At 31.6% G+C, this 26,690-nt stretch overlaps 1 protein-coding gene across 1 annotated transcript in view; it reads left to right on the top strand.

Moving 5' to 3' along the window:
* The window catches only part of LOC134690938 (nucleolar protein dao-5-like), a 358,745-nt gene that overhangs the window by 221,270 nt on the left and 110,785 nt on the right, over positions 1-26,690 (top strand). The gene's annotated exons all lie outside the window — the stretch shown is intronic.

A 26,690-nucleotide genomic window follows, 5' to 3' on the forward strand; every position in this document is an offset into this window, starting at 1 on the left:
GCATATCACGATTAACGTAATTTTTGACGAGACGGATATATAATCTAAAACTTTGTAACAGTGTTTTAACTTATAACGCTTATTATTTTTGAAGGAATTATTGGGCCCACAGAGCCCTCTAATGACACTTCTCCTTTAAATTACATTTAAAACTATAATTGCGTTGGATACAAACCGCTATTTTTATACGTGTGCATGTAAAACAAATTTCGTTGTAGAAGGGTCTAAAAACAGCAAAAACAACATTTGTCAAAAGACCAAAAAGGTGAAAAAGTATATTTAAACAAAACGCATTTGACTAACAGGTCGAACAACTGATGTTCTTTAACCCTGCTAACTGCCATTGGCGATTCCAAAAAAAAAAAGTTCACAAGATGTAACAAAATGGATCTTAAGATAAATTTAATACTAAACAGAAGAAAAAAATAACTTGAGGCCACGATGTTATGCCACAAACATACGGTGTCAATACTCTTTTAGTACACCAGATCCGGATTTCAATAATAAATGACTCTTCAGTGATGTTAGGGATCGAAACGGTATTTGGAAGGCCATATAAAAAGTACCCTCATTTTGAGATAAAACTCTCGAATTTTAAGAGCAAATTTGGGATGAACGGATCATAAAAACCGGAGAGAAAATATGATACAAGCCCAAACGAAAAAAAATATAAACCAGTCTTAATTGAAAACTACATCAAAACCCATGATTGCGTTGGATAAAAAATCGCAATTTTTTATACGTGTGCATGTAAAACAAATGTTGTTGTAGAAGGGTCTTAAAACAGCACACACAACATTTTCCAAAAGACCAAAAAAGTGAAAAAGTATATTTAAATAAAACGCATTTGACTAACAGGTCGAACAACTGTTGTTCTTTAACCCTGCTGACTGCCATTGGCGATTGCCAAATAAAATTGATCACAAGATGTAACAAAATGGATCTTAATATAAATTGAATACTAAACAGAAAAAAAATTAACTTCTTGCCGCGATGTTATGCCACAAACATACGGTGTCAATACTTTGTTAGTACACACGATCCAGATTTCGACAATAAATGTCTCTTCAGTGATGTAAGGGATCGAAACGATTTTTGGAAGGCCATATAAAAAGTACACTCATTTTTAGATAAAACTCTTGTATTTTAAGAGTAAATATAGGATGAACGGATCTTAACTACCGGAGAGAAAATATGATACAAGCCAAACGAAAAAATATAAACGAGTCTAAATTAAAAAACTATGTTCAGACCTAAGATTGCGTTGGATAAAAACCGCAATTTTTATACGTGTGCATGTAAAACAAATTTCGTTGTAAAAGGGTCTATAAACAGCACAAACTACATTTTCTAAAAAAAACAAAAATGTGAAAAAGTTTATTTACATAAAACGCATTTGACTAACAGGTCGAATAACTGTTGTTCTTTTACCCTGCTGACTTCCATTGGCGATTGCCAAATAAAATTGATCACAAGATGTAACAAAATGGATCTTAATCTAAATTTAATACTCAACAGAAAAAAATTAACTTGTGGCGACGATGTTTTGCCGCAAACATACGGTGTCAATACTTGTTTTGTACGCCAGGTCCGGTTTTCGATAATAAATGTCGCTTCAGTGATGTAAGGGATCGAAACGGTATTTGAAAGGCCATATAAAAAGTTCCCTCATTTTTAGATTAAACTGTTGAATTTTAAAAGTAAATATAGGATGAACGGATCATTTGAACCGGAGGGAAATATGATACAAGCCCAAACGAAATTATAAACGAGTCTAAATTGAAAACTACGTTCAAACCTATGATTGCGTTGGATGAAAACCGCAATTCTTATACGTGTGCATGTAAAACAAATTTCGTTGTAGAAGGGTCTAAAAACAGCACAAACAACATTTTCCAAAAGACCAAAAAAGTGAAAAAGCATATTAAAACAAAACGCATTTGACTAACAGGTCGAACAACTGATGTTCTTTAACCCTGCTGACTGCCATTGGCGATTGCCAAATAAAATTGAGCACAAGATGTGTAGGCGATTTTATGTCACGATATCACAGTAGCATGGGTTCGAATCCGGCGAGGAAAGAATTAAAAATTTGCGAAAGCAAATTTACAGATCTAACATTGTTGGGTTGATGTTTAGACGAATTGTATATATATATAACGTGACGGTACCCAAATTGCACCTATTTTGACAGTTGTTTCACCTACATTTTTTATGATCAAGAAAAAATGCCCGTACGCTGTTTATTTTGTAGCCCTATCCTTCTTTATTGTAAAGGTACACCAATTTGGTTTTTGATCCATGTTGAGTCATACAAAAATGGGTTTGAATCAACCTCCAAACTATCCATGATTCTGTAATGAGGAATACCCAAATTGCATCCATGCTTAAATTCACATCATCAAAAGTCTAATAACCGAGCTTTTGTTTAATTTCTTCAAATATTTTGAACAATTGGATATTAGTCCATGCTTACTCTTCATAATTAACAAAATGGATACTTATAATATATTGTATTTGCTTATTTTAAAAAGATGACGTTTTGATGACGTCGCTTGGTGACGTTTTCGTACATTTTGCTTTTTCAGGACACAGTCCATCTGTTGATAAATACAGTGAACGTTTTGTGTATATCAAAATATGTTTACCTATGTTAAAAGACGTGCATTGTATCAAAAAAAAATATAAAAAAAATGTTTAGTCTCTAGGAAATCTTGTAAGATTTCCGTTGATATTTATTTCTAAATAGGTGTAATTTGGGTATTCGGTGCAATTTGGGTACCCTTACGTTATATATATATATATATATATATATAAAGATCACTATAATAAATGTTCTTGGGTATATAAATATATATAGATTACTAATAAATCCAACATTTCCGGTTTGAATAGTTTTAATTCACTAGTACTTTCATGTTTAAATAACAATATTCAGGTGAAACTATACATAATTAACGTAACTTTGTTACGGTAGGTATGTAACGTCACAGTTGTGGTTGAGTATATAAAGGGAGATAAATCGTATTACACTTAGTCTATATATAGAAGTATGGGAAGTCATGATTACACAATAGAAAACGCATAGCTTGCATTCAATCGTGATTTAAATTTTAAAATAAAATAAAGTTTTAGACATAGTTTTGTAAGCTTTGTAAAATGTTTTTCCTTGACTTCTCGTGTAATGTCACAACCCATATTCATTTTATAAAATGGGAATATTTTTAAAAATCCCCCGCCACATTCGTCTAAATGTTTGCTAAGAGGGATTTTTCTGTATTGTGGCTGCCGTATCTGTTGTCTATGAATGCGCACTCTTTCAGTTACACTGTTCCCTGTTTGACCGATATAAAATTCCTGGCAACCATTACATTTAATGCAATAAATTAAATTCTCGGATTTACAGGTAATGTTTTCGTTGGTAAAGAGTGATAGACCATTAGGTATGTCCATTCCCTTGCCGACATGGATATACGGCCATGCTCCACAACGACTATTTCGACATTTTGACACACTGAATGGTTTTTTTTGGTCGAATCGTGCTTGGGTCAATAGTCGTTTGAGGTTTTTTGGTTGCCGTTTACTTTGTAGAAATGTTTCTGAATTAATTAAACAGCACATCTTTTCATCCTGACCAAGAATAGCTAAATTTGCTTTTGCAACGGGACTAATTTTAAAGTTCCGGGGATTATGTGTAATAACAAACGGTATTTTATCGTTGTTATTACTCTGCTCCTCGCGAGTGGAGCGTAGTTGGTTGATTGGGATCTGTTTTGCCATTTGAAATCCCCTTTCTATTAAAGTCTCTGGATAGTTTTGCCTTATCAAAAATGATTTTAGTTCCTCTAGACGGTCTTCTCTCAAATGTTCATCCTCGACTACTGTGCATATTTTTCTTGCTAAACAATAGGGGATATTCCTTTTGGTATGAGACGGGTGGCACGAATTAAAATCTAAAAATATCAGTTTCAATTTCGGTGCCATTTTTAATAACAATAATGTCTAGAAACGGCAATTGTTTGAAACTTTCATCCTTCGTGAATTTTATGGAGGTATGAAGGTTATTTAGTATGTCCGAAAATAGTTGGAGTTCTTTGTCGGGTTTGGTCCAGATAATGAAGCAATCATCAAGGTATCTTTTCCATGATAATTCAAATTCTCTTGCAAATTCAACTCCAAATTTTTTTTCAACCTTTTGATACAGTCTTTGTTCAAGGAAGCCCATGACTAATGTTGCATAGGTTGGTGCAAATTTTGTTTCAATTGCTGTACCCCGATGTTGCAAATAGTTTTTGCAATTGAAATAAAAAGAATTGTTTTCCAGAATAAGTTTAGTAGAATCGAGTATAAAGTCAACAGTGAATCGATTTGGTATTGCATCTCGATGTTTTGCAACCCAATATTGTATTGCCTCTATTCCTAAATCGTGTGGAATGTTCGTATATAGACTTGTGACATCGAAGCTTACAAAACTATGTCTAAAAAGTTGATTTATTTTATTTTAGAATTTAAATCACGATTGAATGCAAACTTTGCATTTTCTATTGTGTAATCATGACGTTCCATACTTCTATATATAGACTTAGTGTAATACGATTTATCTCCCTTTATATACTCAACAACAACTGTGACGTTACATTCTTACCGTTACATAGTTACGTTAATCATGTATAGTTTCACCTGAAGATTGTTATTTAAACATGAAAGTACTAGTCAATTAAAACTATTCAAACCGGAAATGTTTGATTTATTAGTAATATATATATATATAAATATAAATATAAAGTGCCTAGAAAATCAACCTAACGATGTTAGAGTAGATTTGATTCGTAACTTCCTCCACGGCGCCGGGGCTGGAACCTGTACTTTTGATTTCTAACTTCTATGACAACATCGCCTAGCATTGCGCAGAGACCTTATCCCCTCCTCTACCTCTAGCTTATAAAAATAAGCTTCCGTTTAGGGAGGTGTTACATTGTCGTAGGAATTAAACAAGGATCTCTGATATAATACACGAAGTATTCTTTTTAGTGTACAGATATGATCATCTACTCATCTCTTCAGTATAATTACAGGATGCTAATCTATTTTTAGAAGCATACAATCACTGTAAATTAATATCTGTATATCTCTGCCTATGTGTAGTGACAACTGCAAATTATACCTTGTCCATCGGATTTCTTATGATTGGGAAATACCAGGCGTTAGAATATGTATAAAGTGCCTAGAAAATCAACCTAACGATGTTAGAGTAGATTTGATTCGTAACTTCAACATTAACATCAACCCAACAATGTTATATATGTAAATTTGCTTTTGCAAATGTTTGGTTCTCTCCTCGCCGGGATTCGAACCCATGCTACTGTGATATCGTGACACCAAATCACCTGCACTGCAGCCGTCCCGCTAGACCACACGACCACCTGGGCTCTCAAAAAAAAAAAAAATTGCGAAAGCAAATTTACAGATCTAACATTGTTGGGTTGATGTTTAGACGAGTTGTATATACATTATGTACACTGATGGCGATCCGATGGTTCCTACATCTGTTGTAGGGTTGTCACTGACTCAGACGTACTTATGAATATAATTATTTTCTGTGACTGTATCTTACATTAATTTGTAGGATCCTTTACTATAAATAATTTAGCTGATCTGTAACAATAACATCTTCATGCCTTATATATCATGTACTGTAGTACGCCGCTAGATTAAAACTGACGTGGAAAGGTAACACATGGCCAGCGAAAGTGATTTTTTTGAGAGCCCAGGTGGTCCTTATCTGCCAGTGATTGTCAATAAATTTCACAAACAAGTCGTTATTTTAGTTTTAAAAATCATTGAAAAGGTTCTCAAGCTGTGCCATTACACTCGCACAAGTTTATATTTAAAATTGTCACACTGTATCTTATGCCGTGTGAAATTTAAATGAATAATTTGTTCTGTTATATATTACGATCCACACCATCCGTAAAAATGATCTGAAATGTACACTTGGCATGCCATACTTGATAAGATGCAGAAGTGAAAGAAAGCAAACTTCACAAATGCGTCAATGGAGATCGTTATTCCCAATCATTTCGTCATTTATGAAACAAAAGCGTTTCTTTCGCATGCGTAGAAGGTATGACTTAATAAGCAAAAAATATTTACAGATATTTGAAGGATTCATTATGTACAAACAAAGACTTCAACTGAATATCAACACTATCATCCCAATTCTGGCATTAAAATCGTGGCCATGAATGATTCATTTTGATTTGGGACCGAAGACAATATCTGACATTGCTTCTGAGTAAGACTATTTCAAAAACGATTGATTTTTTTCTAATATAATTAAGAAACAAAATTTCAAATTACTCATTGAATGTTGTTTTTTTTTACCACCTGCATGGCCTCATCATTTCCGATACCAAGATTTATGAGCATTAACATGAAAAACTCTGGCCCTAGTCATTATTTAAAGTGGAATGCAAATGCTGATTATTACAAATTGCATTTTCATGGTAAATAAATGCATATTACTTTTAAATTTGAGATTACTTTCTCAGTGCATTCACTGAAATTATTTTTCAATTCAAGCATATTTAATTTTGAACTAGAAACATATCTAAAATATATTTATGTTTCCATAAGAAAAAACACATGAACATGTTATAAGATAATTATTCAAGAATTATTGGCACCCAATATCTGTTTAAAAAAAGAATGTAATAATTAAATGCATAAAGAAAAGTTATAAAGGCCCTGATTTACAATTCACTTGCTAACTACCCAAATGTAATCATATGATTAAAACTTAATCGGAAGATTAGTAAATACAATGATTAAAATAAGTTGAACAACGCAATTAAATCATTGCATTTTTTAATTACTTATCGTCCGATTAAGTTTTAACAACTGATTAAAATTAATCATATGATTAGTTTAATAACAAATTGAACAACAGACCTTAGTTGTTTCTATCCCAACCTGGAAGAGTAAAGTCTCTCCCTATAATAAGCGTAGAATTTTTTTATTTGTGTGATTTTTCTTATCATCAAGTCAAAATTGTTGAGACTAGTTTCGTCAGATGTTTTTGGATTGTAGAAAGAGCTGAAGTACAATGTTTTCGAACCAACAATGTATACTATTCCCCAGACCATTTCTGTTTGACCGGGAGTGCTAGTTCATATACCTCAGAGCTAGTTGATCTTTCTTTATAGCAATAAGAACACCACCACCTTCTTTGTCTGTTTCTGTTTTCTTTCTGTCATTTCTGTACAATTTAGAATAGTCGGGGAATATTTCGACATCTTTTATTTTGGGGTTTAGCCAAGTGTCTGGGCCAAATATTATATCAGGCTTTGTGTTGTCAATGATGTTATTTACAAGATGTTGTTTGTTTCTAATTGACTAAGGGTTAATATTTAATACTCTCAAAGGCTTATTAAAGGATGATACCAGTTTTTTTTACGTATGAGTGTAGATGCATGAAGAGGCTTGATGTTTTGATTCTGATAAACTGGACTTGATGGTGGATTTGAATGATAGATGTCACTTACATGAAGACTTGCAAATAAATTCGGCGAATCAATAATTTTCTAGTCAAAAAGTACCGTGCTGTATTGTGGTTTATCATAGATGATGCAGTGTCAGCTTATCATGCTGTCATTATGATCCTTTTTGCTTTGCGTAACTTTTTGAGTGGATACCTTGGCAAGTAATATGAAACCACTGATCACATGTTTCATATACAATGCCTGTGTTGTCCCAGTTTACTGACTGATCACAAGTACCACATACATATTTTGTGCTATCATTACTAGAGTCATTACTAGAGTCATGATTTGTCTGGATATCATCAGACTTAATGATCATGAGTAAAAGGAAAAATAAGAGAATTTTATATTTGTCCATTTAGGATCTTGCTTTGCCATCTTGTATATGGTGTTCTGAATACTAAGATAAACATGCATGTTATGGAGGTATTTAAATTAAGATGCTATTTCAAACCTGCATGGTAAACTGCAATAAAACTGATTATGTAGGTTCTTCAAAACTACACAAGTGACTGTATTTATATGCGTCATAGCAGTGTTGCTGTTAATACGTTGGTAAAAATGATTATACTCGTTAACTCTTGGTATTTTTCTCATTTTCAATTTGTGCATGTATCTTTTGTATAGATATAGTAGTTATGATAACAAAGTAATACAAGATTTTCATCATGTTCATGGTGTAATACAAGGGACTTACCGGTATGTGATGGACCTGGACCGGTCGATCAATTTGGACTGTTTTGGTTTACACCGGAAGTCAATGAAACATAATTATAAACAACAAATAATGTGATAATTTCGGCGGTAAATTTTGAAGACACTTTGATATTCTACAAATAGTCAAACTGTCTTGTTCTTGTTCTTGTTCTTGTTCTTCTTGTTCTTCTTCTTGTTCTTGTTCTTCTTCTTCTTGTTCTTCTTCTTCTTCTTTTTGTTCTTTTTGTTCTTCTTCTCAATTTTTTTTTAATTTTCAGACAGCTTTTATAGACCAGGGTCTCAGTTGATTGAAGAGGCACAATTTCCTTCTATACTAGGACATACTGATAATATATTCTCAACAAGGTTTCCATCAAATTATCCAGAGGGCATAAATCAACATTCAACATTGAAAAGCAATCCGGGAATGTACTTGAAGTTAACCATATTATATGCATCATTTGCCGAAACTGAAACTGAAACAACATTGCAACTAGTAAGTTGACTCTGATGCGAAAGTTTGCAGCAGATTTCAAATTAAGTTCGATGGTTTTGATATATATTACCTTTAAAACAGAATATGGGATATCCATACATGACCCAAAATCTGTATACTAGTATGTACAGGGGAAAACACAAAAAGCCATGGAACTTCACCTTTTTGTTGTTTTAATCTAAAAGTCAAAGTACTGCATTCAACACGATACAAAACAATTATAACCGCGCTGCCATATACTGATTAGAGCGGATTGTTTTGCAAAATGACTATTATGCCACTATTGCAAATTAAAAAAAAGCCATGGATTAATATTCGCAATATCATTGATATGGAAATGAAATCAAACATGTACACTGTCATGAAATGCTTAAATGAAAAACGGTTGATGGCTGATGTACTTTATTTCAAATGGTAAAAGTCAACTTTATAAAATAACAATTTCAAAGTCCATAATGGAGTTGTTACATTGTGATTTTAAAAGCAGATCACAGTTCCTATAATGACAACCATAACGGTTAAATTTCAATTGTTTTTTCTTTAACAGAGTGGCCATTCATATATGCACCCAAGTTCTTGTAAAGACACATTATCTATAGACTTGGGAACAGGGAAGGAGATAAAAATTACCAGAGACAACCAACAACGATACAGATATGCGTCGTTCATGGCAACTGGAGATAGCATCAAAATACATTTCACATCTTGTTTTAAATACACTTTGTCAGAAAACTTAATGTACCAGCTAAAAATTGAATCAATCGGTAAAATGCTTTTATTTACTAGCGAAATGAAGTCCAATTTTATTTCATTTTGAAGAAAACCATATTCAAAACCATTAATAAGATAATAAAATATACAGTACAATGAAGGTTGAACCACTTACAGATTTTTTTGTCAGGCTAAAAGCATTTAAGTTGCATATGAAAACAAAATATTTGAAAAGGCTCTTACAGATACTAATCTCAATCATCTAAGTTGTAAAATATTGAACGAACTCTACTAACCTTTTGAAAGTAAACTGCTGGCTGTGAAATTAATATAGAATAAAATAGTGTTGATATTTTTTTTTCTTTTTACTGCAGTCAAAACACTTTCTCTTGTCTTCATCTAATGATTATTTCGTTTCTTATTCATGTAACATCCCTTTCTGTCACAAACTGAGGTTCGTTTAGGGATTGACAATGCGTTTTGTTTTTGTATAAACAATTTATTGAAATAATGGTTGCAATTTTTGGCTGAATGAAAACATCAATGACATCAATGTAAGGTCTATCTCCTCATGATAGATATACCCAAAACTACTGAAAGGTCAATTAATCTTATTATTATTACCGTATAGCGGGTTATTTTCGCGGGGTGTAAATTTTCGCTTATTTTCGCGGATAGAACAAAATCGCCAAAATAAATTCCGCCAATTTAAAAGTGTACATGCAAAGGTAATGTTAAAAATGTTGAGTCCGCCAAAATAATAACCGCCAAAATTTTTCGTATACCTTATTCAATGAAAAACGCGAAATTTTACACCCGCGAAAATAACCCGCTATACGGTATATATCTTAATATATTATTTTCTAAGTCTAATTCAAAACACAACTGATATTTTCGGACATTGACTTAATATTTATAAAGTTATTTTTCTGGGCGAACTGGACATCCATTATTTCCTTTTTACTTTATTCATGTTCGATTGAAGAAGTTTAATTAAAACCATTTTGCTTTTCATATTCAGTTAATAAATGGTTCAAAATTAGAATATAAAAGACCAAAAAAAAGTTAATGTAAATGTAAAATACATTAATTTCACACTCATTAACGTGACTGTCAAATATACTTAGCCTTTTGGCAAAATCAACATGAAAATAATGCGTCACGTACGATTATCATCAATAAAACGAAAAGAGGAACTGTTTTTTTTTTTATATTTTACCATCTTATGTACACACAGTTTTAGATACGGCATTATTATTTGCAAACATATTTATTAAAATACGAATACTTGAAGAAATTCCAACTGTCCCACACGACAGCTAACATAAATCCTTTTATAGCCATATATTTTTATAAATCCATCATTTTGCATTTATAGCAAAATCAAAATTATTTTCAGACTACCCTGGGTGTGGAGTAGACGCCACAAAGTCTGCAACATGCACTGCGAAAAAGGCATATATAGCATCTTATTTATATCCATCGTTATATACAGCATCGGATACAAATATTTGGAAAATTAGAGGTCAGTATGGACAATATATCGAACTTCTATTTATAGAACTTGATGTGAACATCAATTCACTGGTTGATTCGTATGTGGAAGTGTTTGACCTTGATCTCCAGGGAAAACGATCAGCATCTCTTGGACGATTCACCAAGGTTACAATGCCACATATAAGTTTGATATCAACTTGGCATATGATGGACTTGAACGGAAGGGGATTTCTTGGTTTATATACGATACACAATACGTTCTTTGAAACCCTTTCTAGTGTTTCCGGTAAGATTAATAGAAAACATAAGCCTCTACTAGTACTTGTTCTGTTATTAAACGCTCCTTAATCCAATGCCTAGTCCTTTCAGTTGTTCACTTTTTTTTCAGTTTCTTGAAATTTTACTTAATACTTGCATCTATCACAAACTTTATTGTATCAGTTGAGTAATGTAACTCTCTGTAAATGTTTTAAATAAAGTTTCAAGTTTTCAACGATGACCCGGGTCTAAAAGTTAAGCTCAACAGAAACGATTAAAAAGAAGAACTATTGCATAACATGTATATTTTGTTTTTATTTAAGACTGTCCTACAAGATGGTTTAACTTTGGCACTAGTTGTTATAAGCTGTTTTACAATAATGATACGAATCAGCAAAGAGCGGAAATGGCATGTCTTAAAGAGAATGGTCATCTTGTCAGTATCAACTCGGAGGAAGAAATGACATTTGTCCATCAACTACTAATTACATCTGAAACAATAGTTGCTGACAAAGTTTTTATAGGCAGGTTTATTTCTCGTTGAAAAGCTCATCTAGTTTGACTATAAAATGTAAACTATGATGTTTGTTTCACAATATTTCAAATGTTGTTTTGGTTTGGCTTTTGGAACATGATCAAAACTAATAAAACCTTCCGTAGCATTAGGGATCATCCTGGATTTTGTTGGTATTCAGTAACAAAGAATTTAAATTAATGTCTTGTTCTTGGTCTTTAAGTCGTTGTTTCGTTCTTTAGTCATGGCGTTGGCAGTTAAATTTGACAATCAAATTTAATGTTCCTTTGCTATCTTCCTTCATTCACGATTATACATGCTCACCAATAAAATTATGATCAAATAAACACAACTTACCTGATCAAACAGAGACCAGGTATTGCACATTTAAAATATAAATTGCGTCGTGATATTGGTATACATTTTATTTAAGAATTGAATGCTTCTTTTTGTAAATTTATTGGGTGGTAAAAGCGTTGACCGAAGTACATTTTGTATGAAGCGCGGAAGCGCTTCATTCTAAAAATGTACGCACGGTCAACGCTTTTACAACCCTATAAAGTTTCAAAAAGAAGTATTCAATACTTATAATTACATTTGTTTAGCTAAAATCATGAAAACACGATTTTTATCCAGTTTTATTTAATTCACCTGTGCACTTTTTTTGTGGCACCTCGTGTCATCATGCATGATAAATGTTATTGTCTGATGCAATTGTTTACGGAATAACATGTTAGCCAATCAGAATAACGTATTATAATGAAACTTACATCTAATGTAATTATATATGCCATAACATAATGTTATTATATTTACATTATGTACAAATTATTTTCAATAGTAGTTTCTTCTACTTTATCATTTATTTCAGGTTTGGTTAAAAAGAATAAAGGTTACAATATTTCAGATTACCAATGGTTAAATGGTGAACCATTGATTTATACATCCTGGTAATGTACTAAATGAACTTTTTATTGAAAGAATTAAGCAATAAAAAGTAAATCGTAGATTAAAAAAATATGATATAAGAAATTTGTGAAAAGAAGTCATATGTAGTTCAATATGGATTAATTTGAAATCAAATGAGACGACAATAATCATCAGTCAATAGATTCCGCGGGAGTTATAATCGTGTGTAAAGCAGCAAATATCCCATAAATCTGAAGAACCAATTCTTAACTTACGTGGAAGTAGGAACACATTTATCGAAGAACAGCGTTAGTAATTATGTAAGCGCAACAGAGGATTTTGTTTAAAGTAATGGTTAGTTGTCTGCCCTATTAAATACATTCAATTTGAATACCAGCTCTAAAGCTTATTATCTAAAAAAAGAAAAAAAAAGAAAAAAAAACCGAACTCCGTGGAACATTCCAAAAGGAAATTCCGCAATCTATGATGGTAAGGATTAAGTGTTTTGTGTGAAATAACAAATTTTCTTTCATACACATTTCTCAATACTGATTTATTTGTGTTTAAGGTCTTACAATGTGAAAACAGGTGTTTCTCAACCAGATGGTTTTGAAGACGAACAATGTACAGCAATCATACGCAACAGTATTCATAATAAACAGAGCTGGAATGATGTTCCATGTGTTTATAACAAGATACCGCATTTTGTGTGTGAAACACAATTAGATGCTTATAACATTCAAGGTATACCCTTATATCATTAAGTAAAACTTTATCTCCAGAATGTAATTCCTAAATACTTTTCAAAAATGCAAGTTATATTTGGATGTTCAAATCTCAAATATCCATGAAGAATATACAAAGCAATGCAAAACATAGATCGCATAAACTTCATTTCGCGACGACTTAAATTGGCGATTCTCCAATTTACTTGATGTCAATTAACCATAGTTTAACATAGTAGCGTTAGTTTTCTTCGCATAACGTTGAAAACTTAAAACGCTCGCAAAAAAAGTTTGTTAGTCAGTATCTAATCAATTTCGTTTTAACTGACAGTACCGATCATTTTCATTTATTTCTAGATCTGATGAGTCTGACCTTTTTAGTTGATAGTGTCTTGATAGGTTGTACTTTGTCACCCCTGTTACAATAAAGGGAGAGGGTTGGGCTCCCGAAAATCAACACCAACACATTATAGTTGTGCCTGTAATTAAGAAGAATATGCTGTATATTATATTTGTTTTCCGTTTATTGTTTTGTGAACAAGTAAGCCATTGTCGAGGAAGTTGCATCTTAACGAATCTGGATAGTGTACAATATTCTATTTATTATTTCTTTTAAAATGCCAATGACAAATTGAAAAAAAAGGATGCCTTAACGAATAAATCAACTAAAGATGAAATAAAAGGTACTATTACAGCAAAAGGCCGTTATTCTTCTCGTTTGTGATATATATTTTAATTTTTGATAATGAATAAAGGTACAGACTATTTATGATGGTGACCATACACACATTGATTGAAAGTGCCGATTTCAGTAGGTCTACTTCAAAAGTTGTTTTTTTTTGGTCAGGAGTACAAAGTTAAGTGCCTTAAAATTAAGGATGCTGTCAAATCTAGCTACATTATATATTTTGATTATTAGATAGTTTAATATGCGAGATTTTAGTATATCAAATCTATAATATCTTTATTTAGATATCATTTCTGAGTACAAACTTATCCGAAAAAATAAAGTAATATACAGAGATATGAATATGACTTATAAACTGTTTCCATTTGAAGTAAGACCAGAACCAGTACTGTTGGAAAATAAATCATATCCCTGTGTTGAGTTCTAAGAACAAATATATTGTTACATTTTGTCTGTAAAGCAATGTGTTATGATCATAAATAATCAATAGATTAAATGTAAAGGTGACATGTTGTGTATACGATTTTTTTGTCCGATATACTGCAAACTAACTTATTTTCGCAGATGCTTAATCTTAAAAGTATCCAATTAATTTCGTTTTAACTGACAGTACCGATCATTAAATAAAATTCCATTTTTTTAAAACGATGTGATAATACAGCCATTTTAAGTTCATAGTTTCTTGATGGGTTGTACTTTTTCACCCCTGTTACAATAAAGAGAGAGAGGGTTGGCTCCCGAAAAAAATTAACACAAACACATTATAATCGTGCCTGTTATTAAGAAGTATATATTGTATATTATATTTGTTTTTCTTTTATTGTTTTGTGAACAAATAAGCCATTGTCGAGGAAGTTGCATCATTACGAATTTGGATAGTGTGCAATATTCTATATATTGTTTCCATCAAAATGCCAATGACAAATGTAAAAAAATGTATGCCTTAATGAATGAAACTAAGATATAATAACACCAACAATCACAGCAATAGGCCGTTATCTTCTCGTTTGCGATATATTTTAATTTGTGATGTGGGTTCACTTCAATTATGTTTTGTTATGTGGTATATATTTTGATCATTGTTGAAAACCTTTTTATAGAGCTTTGTCGATCATTGTATGTATATACTCGAGATTCCGCCAATGTAGACGCACCCCTTGATTGACTGCAAGGGTACAGCGGATCCATGTACACTCCCTAAGGATTAATGAAGATGTGTCCTTTACAATAGTATCCCACCACCAGAACAATCCCCACCCAACACCGTCCAATGAAGCATGTAGGACACCGGGAAGTCTGTTATAATGGTGGAGGAAGCCGAAATACTTGGAGAGAACCACCGGGGTACTCGGTGGAAACAGACAAACCAGAGAGATATCAGAAGATTGATCTCCGGGTCAAAGTAGGGGACAACTTTGACCAACCAAGGCCCCCAAAGTACCCATTCTAGTTTAAACTCGGGTCTGGGTACCAGAGATGTGTGTGAGAGGGTGAAAATTACCCTTCTGATGTACTGATATTTTTAGCACCCCAAGTGAGAATCGAACTCGGGACCTTCAGCACAGTAGCCATTGGTCTTAACCACTTGACCACGAACTCACTGAAGCTTTTAAGAAGTACATTTGCATTTTTCTTTAGATCAATTCAGTTGTAAAGTATAATTCATTTTTATGGTGACTATATTTCCATAAGTTCTGGCATTCCATAAACTTTCATCTTATCATTTTTACAAAATTTCAGTTAAAAAATATTTGAGGCGAAATAAATAAATGTATTTGATCATTCAATTCGGAAACAATATACATACATTTACTCATTGATTGTTTTTAACATGTTGTCGTCCATACGATTTGTATGATTCAATTTCAATATAATTGGTTTTAGGATGATTCATCGATATATAACCTTATTAACCAAACACAATCCCGTCATAACATTGAAGCATGCAGAATAGTTTTACAGTTAGCTGTATTGCGTTTAATGTCATATTTTCTTTTGCATAAACATTACTGTATATTAGCCATGTAATTGAATTCCAAGAGAAGAACTATTTTCTGTTTCAGCGAAAGATGGAGGAACTATAATACGTGACAATACAAGGATAACAATTCATAACCAATATTTATTTGCATGTGAAAATGGCGAGGTTATATCACAGCTAGCAGTTTGTGATACTAAAAATGATTGTTTTGACAAGTCTGACGAAAATCATTGTAGTAAGATTATTTAATCTTTATTATTTACGAACTTGTTAAATTTTATACCAATGATGATGGAACATAGACTCTAACACTGTACATGCTGTAACCGGTGTATCTGTCCACTCGAGAAAGTTAGATTTTGATATTTAAAGCGCGAGGCTTTTAACTGTTGAGAGTAAAGAAATGTCGTAATACACAAGTTTGAGTGGTATAATCTGTTTCTCTAATGATTTGTACCCTTAATTTTCTAAGATTTGCAGATAGCTGTGTTCTTTATTTGTTACGTCATCAGGCTTGGTCGCCTTTAAAACGGACGTCACCATAGGAAATTCGGAGGAAATCAAGAAAATGTAACGTCAGAATTAAATCTCGACCAATCAGTTACTGCGAACATATATTTTACTAGGGAGATGAATTCTTTTTCTCGCCCCGCTCAAGAAATGTGAAAAAAGCACAAAAATTAGAGAAACAAAACTCCTTGATGTTAATATATATAGATGTAGGAAGATGTGGTATGAGTGCCAATAAGACAACTCTCCATCCCAGTAGCAATTGATAAAGGTAAACCAGTATATGTTCGTATAATGTTTTACCTAAATCTATTTATTGAAACCTTGTTTCAAAAATCGTCAGACAAGCTACTTCACTTTGGGACATTCTGAATTGGAGATCACCACAAATTTCTCTTAAAGCCGTATCAAAATTGTGCGGTCATGTAGGCCATGTCCACTTGTAGCGAGTAGCAAATTTCATGTAGAAAAAATTCAAAATTAAATCTAAAGAGGAGGCATTTGAAGTTTAAAATTTACCTTTTAAATTTCAAAGATGCTAGTAAATGTTGCATTTTACCCTTGTAAAAAAAATATTTTTTGCATTTTTGCATGAAAAATGCATCCGATGTATGAGGGTTTTTTTTAACAGTATGTCGTCATCAAAACGGGTTTATCAAAACGGGAAGAATTGTTAACTAAAAGAACAAATCATTTTACATTTTCATTTCGGGGCCTTTAATTGCAGACTATGCGGTATATGCTTTGTTTTTTGTAGAAAGCCTTACGGTGACCCTTAGTTGTTGATGTCATGTAGGTTCTTGTAGAGAGTTGTCTCATTGGAAATCCTATCCCATTTTCTTTTTCATATTTGTCTATATGCCCTTTTTTTATTCTTTGTTATATAACTGTTTGTTTTGTTAATGATTAAGATTTTAGCACAATGTTGACTACTGTATCATTATTTTTAACTTTTCTACCTATAATTTATATTTGTTTTGTGCTTACATCGTTGGTAATATTCTGGAATTTTTAACGACTGCCATAGTCAGAGCTGTGGCTAGCTATTAAACCAGGTTAACTAATTTATTTATACATAAAAAAAAATGCCGGTAAAAAGTAAAAAATATGACAGTTGATGTCCATTTGATTTATGTGTTTGAGCTATTGATTTTGGCTATTTATAGTGACTGTCCTTGTCAAATTATCCTCGGAGTTTAGTTCTTTAGTTATTTTACTTTTTATCATGTTCATGTCATTATAGAAAGTGAAATTTCATTTGGAGGTTAAAATGTCCCACAGTTTGAACCTTTATTGTCCTTTTTTCATGTTTACCCAAATTTTTTATCAGCTTCGTTATTTTAAAGAACAATATGAATAGAACTTTTAGATGTTAAGAAATTATGTTCTCATTATCAGGCAAAAAATGTTCAAGTTCACAATATCAATGTGCAGATGGTACATGTATACATTTTACTTTCTACTGTGACTACATCAAACACTGCGATGATGGATCAGACGAAACTCACTGTCGTAAGTAAAATAACTATTCGAAACAAGACAACAGTATTTTGTGATGATGATTTATCTTAAATGGCATACAACATTTGTGTCTAAAGAAAATACCATGCAGGGTGTTACAAACATATAAAACAGCTAGAGACACTAACTTTTTTGAGAAATACGATTTTTTTCCTTTTTAGAATGCTTGTGGATGCCTCAATTATGTTTTTATCTTGATTTATGTATCCTGATTCGATTATATGATATATTTATATCGGTAAACTGTTGTCGATATTTTTTTTTTTTGCAAACATAATATAGTTGGCATCCGGACCGGTTATAGAAAGCACTCATTGTTCTCGCCGCCTGTGGTAAATAGTAAAAATACTACTTTGTTTTTCTGAATTTTGAAGAGCTGGTAACAACAGAGTACGTATACAGATGCCTTATTGTCTTACATTTCACTCTAGTATTAACTGTTATCTTTGACCATTTTTCTGAAGTTATTCGATTGATTAAAAACTCTTAACATATCTTATCCATGATGTTGTCAGTTATTTCAAAGAATAGGCAAATGTCGTTTGACCTATACCATCATTGCTAGGTATCGTTTTTAATTTAATCACCAAGAGAAGGCATCAAATCACTGTTATCGATACCCGATGACAAACAAGTTAAAGGATAATGAACCAGAACTATAACCAACATATGTATTGCGGTTGTCCACGATCTTATGGAAACACAGCAACGAAAACAACAGAACTTATTTGTTTGTGATGTGGAGTATATTGTGAAATGTCAGACTGAAATTCTAGTGTTTTATTTATTTGCGAAGTCTACTAGGATATTTCTCCTGAGTACGCAGCCTATCAGTCGTCTAATACTTATTTTGAAATATTGAAGGCGATATTAAATATATGAAATGTGTTTCCTAATGCAAATAGTCTAGGGTAATTCCAGTAAGTTAAAGTTTTCCGGACGGTATTTTGCCTGCATAATCAAGTATGCAAAGGACATGAAAATAGCATAATTATGATAAAGACATTCAGTTCAAATGAGTGTGTGTATGTATGATTTTGTGTTCTTGCTACGTGATTAACATAAGTGTTAAATTAAGAAGCAAAAGAAACCAAATGGACAATCAAAATCATAAGTCGAAAACATACTGACAACGGCATGGTAGAATAAAAAAACCCAAAACACAATAGTATACATATCATACCATAGACTACATTGAATGTAGTCACACAAATCTCATAGAAAAGCAGGGTGATCTAAGGTACCCTGGAAGTGTCGGCTTATCATTGCCACATGTTAATTCGTCCTTTCTCGAAAACATTATTTGATCTTTCTAATAAAAAGTTCTTTTTTTTTTTATAGAATGGAGAACATGTAAAGACAGAGAATGGCGGTGTGACAATAAACAGTGTATTCCTTTAGTGCAACGCTGTGATGTCACAATTAATTGCCTCGATGGATCAGATGAAAATAATTGTGGTAAAAATATATTTAAACTAATTTGCTTAACTTTTAGTGATAACAGAGCATGAAAAACATAAATATAAAGAATGAAAGAGATAAAATAAATAAAATAAAATAGAATAAAATAAAATAAAATAAATAAATAAAATAAAATAAATAAAATAAATAAAATAAATAAAATCAATAAAATCAATAAAATCAAAATAAATAAATAAAATAAATAAAATAAATAAAATAAATAAATAAATAAATAAAAAATAAATAAAATAAATAAATAAAATAATTAAATAGATAAAATAAATGAAATAAATATAACAAATGAAATAAATAAAATAAATAAAATAAATAAAATAAATAAAATTAATAAAATTAATAAAATAAATAGAATAAATAGAATAATTAAAATAAATAAGATAAATAAAATAAGTAAATAAAATAACTATAAATAATTATATCGTGGTTAAAGAAGATAAAAAATACATTATCTGTAATTAACGTTAGTCTACTCCCATTTGTTAAAGGAACCTTCCTGTGTGTCCTTAAAGTAATTATCACATATTTATAAAACACATATAATGTATAATTATAGATTATCGTTGATTATCTCAACGAGATTGATTTTCTCGCTTGAGCTGGTACAGCGAAAGTGAGAAAAGCAATCGAGTTGAGATGATTAATGATAATCTGTTTATCGCTATTTTACCTATGACAACGTTGTCAATTTCAATGTCAATTTCGTTAGCAACGCCACGTGGCCTCCTTAGTTTCTAGCGATAATTTTTCCATCTCAAGCATGATATGAAAATTATCACAAAAAAATGATCAAAGGAAAAATGCACAAAATAGCGATAATGACATATACACAACATACCATTTTATACAGATTTGAATTATAGCAAATTAATCGACCTCTTAATAAAAATGCTGTACTAATTTTGTAAAAAGATACAAGTTTATTATTCATCTTTATTTCATTTGGAGAACTGTTCCATCAACAAGAGGATGTCATTTAGTCAGCTTTTACTATAACTAACTATATATTTAAGCAGATTTCTTTAATAACTTTTTTTAAGCGTATTTCATTTTTAAACTTTTTTTCAATCCCTAATTCATTGCAACAATTATCATGAAAATAAAATATAATCCTTGTTGCAAATGGTCAAATGGTAAATTTGTATATATTAATCATCATCATATATTAAAAAAATGATGTGATTAGTTATTGGTCCCGGATGATAAAAGAGCAATCCAAACTAATTAGACAAAGAAAACTAAATATGACAACACCAATACAAACGAAAACACTCACAACAAAGAGTTAACACCACGTTACTATTAAAAAATCTAAAAAGACGACTTCATAGAAGACCTCCACTGACATTTTTTGAAGCAGGACCTTTAAATAGATTGAAAGAATTGCAATTACGCCAGTCAAACTAATTTGAACCTCAAAGTATTTTGCAAAAATGAGGTTTTTTTTTATTTGTCAGTTTTTGTTGATTTTCATAAAATTGATTGAAAATATGATTCGTTGATAATCTACTGCTCATGATATGTACAAAACCGTAGTTTTATGGATATTTGTAAAAAAAAAATTGCACATTTTTCCATTAAAAAAATGCAAATTTATAGCCTTGCGACCATTTAAAAAAATAATTTGAATATTTGGTATTGTTTATATTTGTAAATTATATTGTTTAGCGTCTAACTGTTTAAGGTATATTCATGGTATACCGCCATCCTGAATTTTACAATCACAGTGCACAATTGGTCTAGTTATTTGCCTAAATCTGCAAATTTAGAGACATATATTTGCAATTCAATGGTTATATTGTTTTTCTATATTACGAAATCTAGTAAATTAATTGTAAGAAACACAATATTTTAACAAATAGGATTTGTTTTCAAAATGAGACATTTTAAGTACGAAATTTATACTGGGCTAATAAGGGATTTTTTTTTCAATTTTACTTGTAACAAGAAAACAAATTCGGTGACACCATGTTTTCTTTTTATATTCTTTTATGAAACCTACAGTATCTTCTCCCAATTTATATCAAAATTTTATCTCATAGAATTATTTTTAGGCACACTAATGTGTTTTTTCATGAATAAACTAACTATTTTTGGCAATTTTCAACGACTCATAGCTTGAAAAATAGCACGGTGACCCATAGTTTTTATTAAATTTTTGATAAAAGCATAGTAAAAACTTCATTTTGGCAAATTTTAAGAAAATTCTGTCTAAAAAAATATACAATTATGATCTACCTTAAAGAAACTTTAAACCACCAAAAGAGGAATATTTGCTTAATTGATTTCTACATCTCTACATGCTAATTACAAATCTAATAAATGGTCAACAAATGAATTATGAAATCTCGGTTATAGCTTGATAAAAGATATCATAACAACTTAAGGGAGTTCGCTTATCGGTTTCAAAGTAATGATCTTTTCAAAACCCTAGTTTATATTGAAAGGGGATTAATAAAGGAATCCAAAGAGCAAAAAAATATATAGGTCACCGTGCTTGTTTTTGATATATTAGCCATTGAAATTTTGGCGGGAAAATATTCTCTCTTGACTTTTCATAGCTTTATCATGATTATCATTGCCAAGTTAATGTTCTAAACAACTAATAAAAATAATTAAAATTTTATAAGAATTTTACAAAAGACTTATCCTTATATGGATGGGTGCGGTCCTAACCTTGACAAAAGTTAACTTGGAGTTTTCTAAGATAACTTGAGAATTTTTAAGCAGTCAAGTAAGTTAAATTCGTCGTTGGTGGACCAAACCTACGGTCTGCTTTTTAGGACTGCTGCAGACCTAATGACATGTCTGCTCCAGACCAGACCTGTGGACAAGTCTGTTTTTAACTAATCCTGAGGACAGGTCTGCCCCAGACCAGACCTGTGGACAAGTCTGCTTTTGACCAGTCCTAAGGACAGGTCTGCCTCACACCAGACCTGTGGACAGGTCTGCTCCTGACCAGACCTGAGGACAGGTCTGCTTCTGACTAGATCTTTTGACAAGTCTGCTATTGACCAGACTTGAGGACAGGTCTGCTTATTATAGATTATCGTTATAAGAGTTTTCATATTACTATCAGACTTGAGCTTTAAATAAAATATGTAAACGAAATTCGCTTTGTTTTTCCACATATATCATTTATTATTTACTCGCTAGACTGTATATATTTTTTTAATGTTATTTTTTAGATAGTAATGTTTTCACTGAATAATTAATTTTTATAAGGGTTAACCAACCTTAATTTAGTAAGGTTGGTATATTCCAACTATTTGAGGAAGTTATAGAGGAATATATAAAAGATTTTCAAAAAGAAAAATGGGGGTTACCAGGCAAATTTTTTCAAGGCATTCCAATGGATAAAACCAGAGGATTCCAATAATCTGACAAAAAATCCGAAACTTGACAAGCCAGCTTCCATGAGCGCTGTTCTTTTTATATTCTAAAGTCGGTTAAAATATCATGAATCAATGCATACTGTTGAACAAAAGCAATCAAATTATAATTTTGAATCAATTATTATTGACAATGATTGATATTTCTGCCTTTTTGAAAATTTAAAAATCATTATTTTTTAGTTTCACTCAAGTTAGATTTTATGGGTCTTCTTCTGTTTGTATTTGGGGTATAATGCTTAAGATTAACATTTAAAAATCCTCTGTTGCAATTACTTCAAGGTTAGGGTCAAATGTATGCCAGATTGACTGGACTTTTTCAATTTTTTTCCGGCTTACTCTCCTTTACATTGACAAACATTGCTAAGGTTTCCTTTGAAGGTTGGTTGTTCTCTCTGGTGACTCTTGTTTTTAAAATAAAAAATAAACAAATATATTTTCATTAATCTGCTATTTCCTTGTTTTTTTTTCACAAAATCTCACATCGAGAAAAGTTTTCATGTGCCCTTATTCGTCCTCTGGTTTTCATTCATCATCTTTCATTTTATTTTTAAATCTGTTGTGTGTAACTATTGAAAGTGTGAGCTACTGGTCACTAATGAGACTCTCTCCTTAATAATTCGGTAAACAGGAAGTTGATCTGTGATTTAATCTGAAAACAGATCACAAGGTATTGATGACTCATATAAACCCTGAAAATAATTTTCAGAAATCCTTGTCACGATCCGGTAAACTTTGGCAAGACATTAATTTATACGTTATAGATGTGTCACAAATATAAAAAAAAACTTGCACGAAGGACTTAGTGTATATAATTGTAAAAAGATATGATATACGAGGTAGGTGCAAATGAGATAATTTCCCGTCAAATTCACATTTAAAAAAAAAAAGTAAACCATTAAAGGTCAAAGTAACATTCTGAACATGGAGCCTTTGATCACAACGAACTGCAAACCATAATGGTTCCCCAAAACATCAAAAATAACTAGCGTCAAACCTACCAACGGTATAATTTATATAAAAAAAGAGAAATGTGAAACACTTATGAATCACATCAACAAACGAAAACCACTTAACATCAGGTTCCTGCCTTAGAACTGGTTCGAACAAATGCAGCGGGTTTAAACGTACTTACCTTCACACTTACCTCAAGCAATAGTGTAACATCACAACATAACAAGACACACTATAAAATATATCACTTGAAATGACTTTAATAAATCATAAGACATATTAACAAAACGAGTGAACAAACATTGAACGAATACATTTGATTTAATACACAATGTGTAAATACATAATTCAAAAGATAAGGGGTGAGATATTAAACATCATAAGAAAGCCAACCAGAAACTTGGACAAAGGAAAGTGAAAGGTCTGATTTCAATCACATGTCTCTATTTTGTCATTATTCTACAATCACCATTGCACCTTTCCATGAACTAATTATATTTGTTTATTTCGCAGAAACTTGTAGTGATAGCACCCATCAATGTTTTGATAAATCATGCATAAGTCAAAATCGTGTATGTGATGCTATACCTGACTGTCCTGGGAGATACTCAGAGGACGAAACTGAGTGCACTAGTAATGTCAAACAGAATTCATGTGAACAATATTGGGGCATTGGAGCAAGGACAAGTGGAATGTATAAGATACATGGTATATTATATAACCGCATTCAATATATTTATAAATAAGAAGATGTGATAATATGAGTGCCAATCATAGAACTCTTGATACAATTTACAAAGTATAAAACATTATCTATCACAGATCTCAGTATGGCCTTCAACACGGAGTTTTGTTCTTAATTTATAAATAAACTCATCATATGAACCAGGTTAGAATTTTATATTTTCGTCAGACCCGCGTTTCGTCTACAAAAACACTCAAAAGAGACGCTCATTCAAAAAATGTTAAAAAGGCCAAAATAAAGTACGAAGTTGAATTATCCGAAAATGACTTGTGCAAATCAATTAAATCAGGAAATCTTCTTATCTATATGAACACCTACGTGCACAAAAACAAATTGGAAACCTAACCAACACACTTAAATCACGAAATTACAAGAGTTCTGACTTCTAACATGTGTTTACAAATGCATCCAGACGTGGTAAAAAAACTTCAATATTGAAATGATTATTATGTGATTGTGAAAAATACCAAATCAATTGTCTTGCAGTTATAGATAAAAGCATTTGCCTGAAAACCCCATTATTCAAAATATAATTCAAACATTTTACAGTACATACTGATTCCCCTGTCATTTTTTCAGGTACAGTGTCAGTATACTGTGACTTCTATGATACTGGCAATACTTCACTGGTCTCAACATTCTTTTATTATAACGATATTATTACGTCAGATTCGGCACGACAAATCAGATTTGATTTTCCTAGGTGGAAGATAAAGAGTGTAATGAAGAAGGACAACCACCAGTGTTCACAAAATGTTACAGTTACATGCTATTTCCAGGATATCAAACCTAAGCATTTCTTCAAAACATATATCGATATTGTTGATGTAGTTGATGATGTTGATGGTGTTGGTGCATTTCACGAGAGGCAAGTAACTTATCATAGAATACTAATTACACAAACACAAATTAAGGATAAGAAATAAGAACGTCTGCTTGCAATGATACTTGTATTGAAACTCTGAATAGATGACGTAACAACAACGGTGACGTCGTTTTCATAGAGAGCGGAAGCGGGCACACCTCATGTGCTATCCTTAACATTTAAAGGGCCCAAAAATGAAGGAAATTATAATAAAATGAAAATATTCTGAAAATTTTACTTTTAACTAATTAATTGATGTATCTGACGCACATAAAACTATCAAAAAAGAATATCATTAAGTGTCTTTGAAAATGCACCCCAATAGAATACAAATAAATTAGCAATCTATGATCACAAAAAAACTCATTTTAACAAAGTTAACAGTCCATAAATTTTTAATGAATAGTTCACATTATTCATATACAACGATCACCTTTAAATTTGGTCCACATGTGTGTCTAGCTTGTCTTTCTGCTTTCATTTCATCAGGCTTATTCTTCAGCTGTCAAAATTCTAACGGATATAATAATGGCCGTTTCTTTTTCAGTCTTTTTATAACATTTTTCCTTTCTGTGTTCACCAATGAAGTAGAGTGATTTCTTTTTTAGATAAAGTAAAGAAATATCTGTTGTTATGGAATTTTTAACATGTTTTCTTAAAAACATCTTGAAACTCTTTGTTTCGCGTTGTCTTCGCGTCAATCTGTACACTACCAAATGATTCTGTCTTCCATAACTTCTCCTGGTGGCATTCTTCTGTCTTTCTTGATGTCATTACATTCATCATAGAAGTTTGATGGTAAATTTAAATTGCGGAACAGTGAAGTGGTTCTGATAATAAATTCCTATTTAAAATTTCCCTAGGTCCCTCGCATCTAATGACATGGTTAACTATAATTGAAAAATAGTAGTCGGTTCCCATGAGTACTGAGACTGGCAAATTTTCGAGTTCTATTCCTGATATATATGGTAGTTTTATTTTTTACGGATGTAAGTCTTGAGTTGTGCGGCAATTTCCGGTACGATCAATACTCTGATCGGCAACTGACCTTCATCTGTTATCAAATTCATAATACTTGTTTTTAAATGACTAATTCTTGTACTTTCTGCTCTGTCCCCAAATCCGGATAAGTTCAAAGTCTCTGTGCCAGTTATTGATAACTGTAATTCAGCGGCTAAGTCTTTTGAGATGAACGACATCTGTGCTCCTTC

Source organism: Mytilus trossulus, chromosome 11 (genome assembly GCF_036588685.1).
Source record: "Mytilus trossulus isolate FHL-02 chromosome 11, PNRI_Mtr1.1.1.hap1, whole genome shotgun sequence".
NCBI classification, from domain to species: domain Eukaryota; kingdom Metazoa; phylum Mollusca; class Bivalvia; order Mytilida; family Mytilidae; genus Mytilus; species Mytilus trossulus.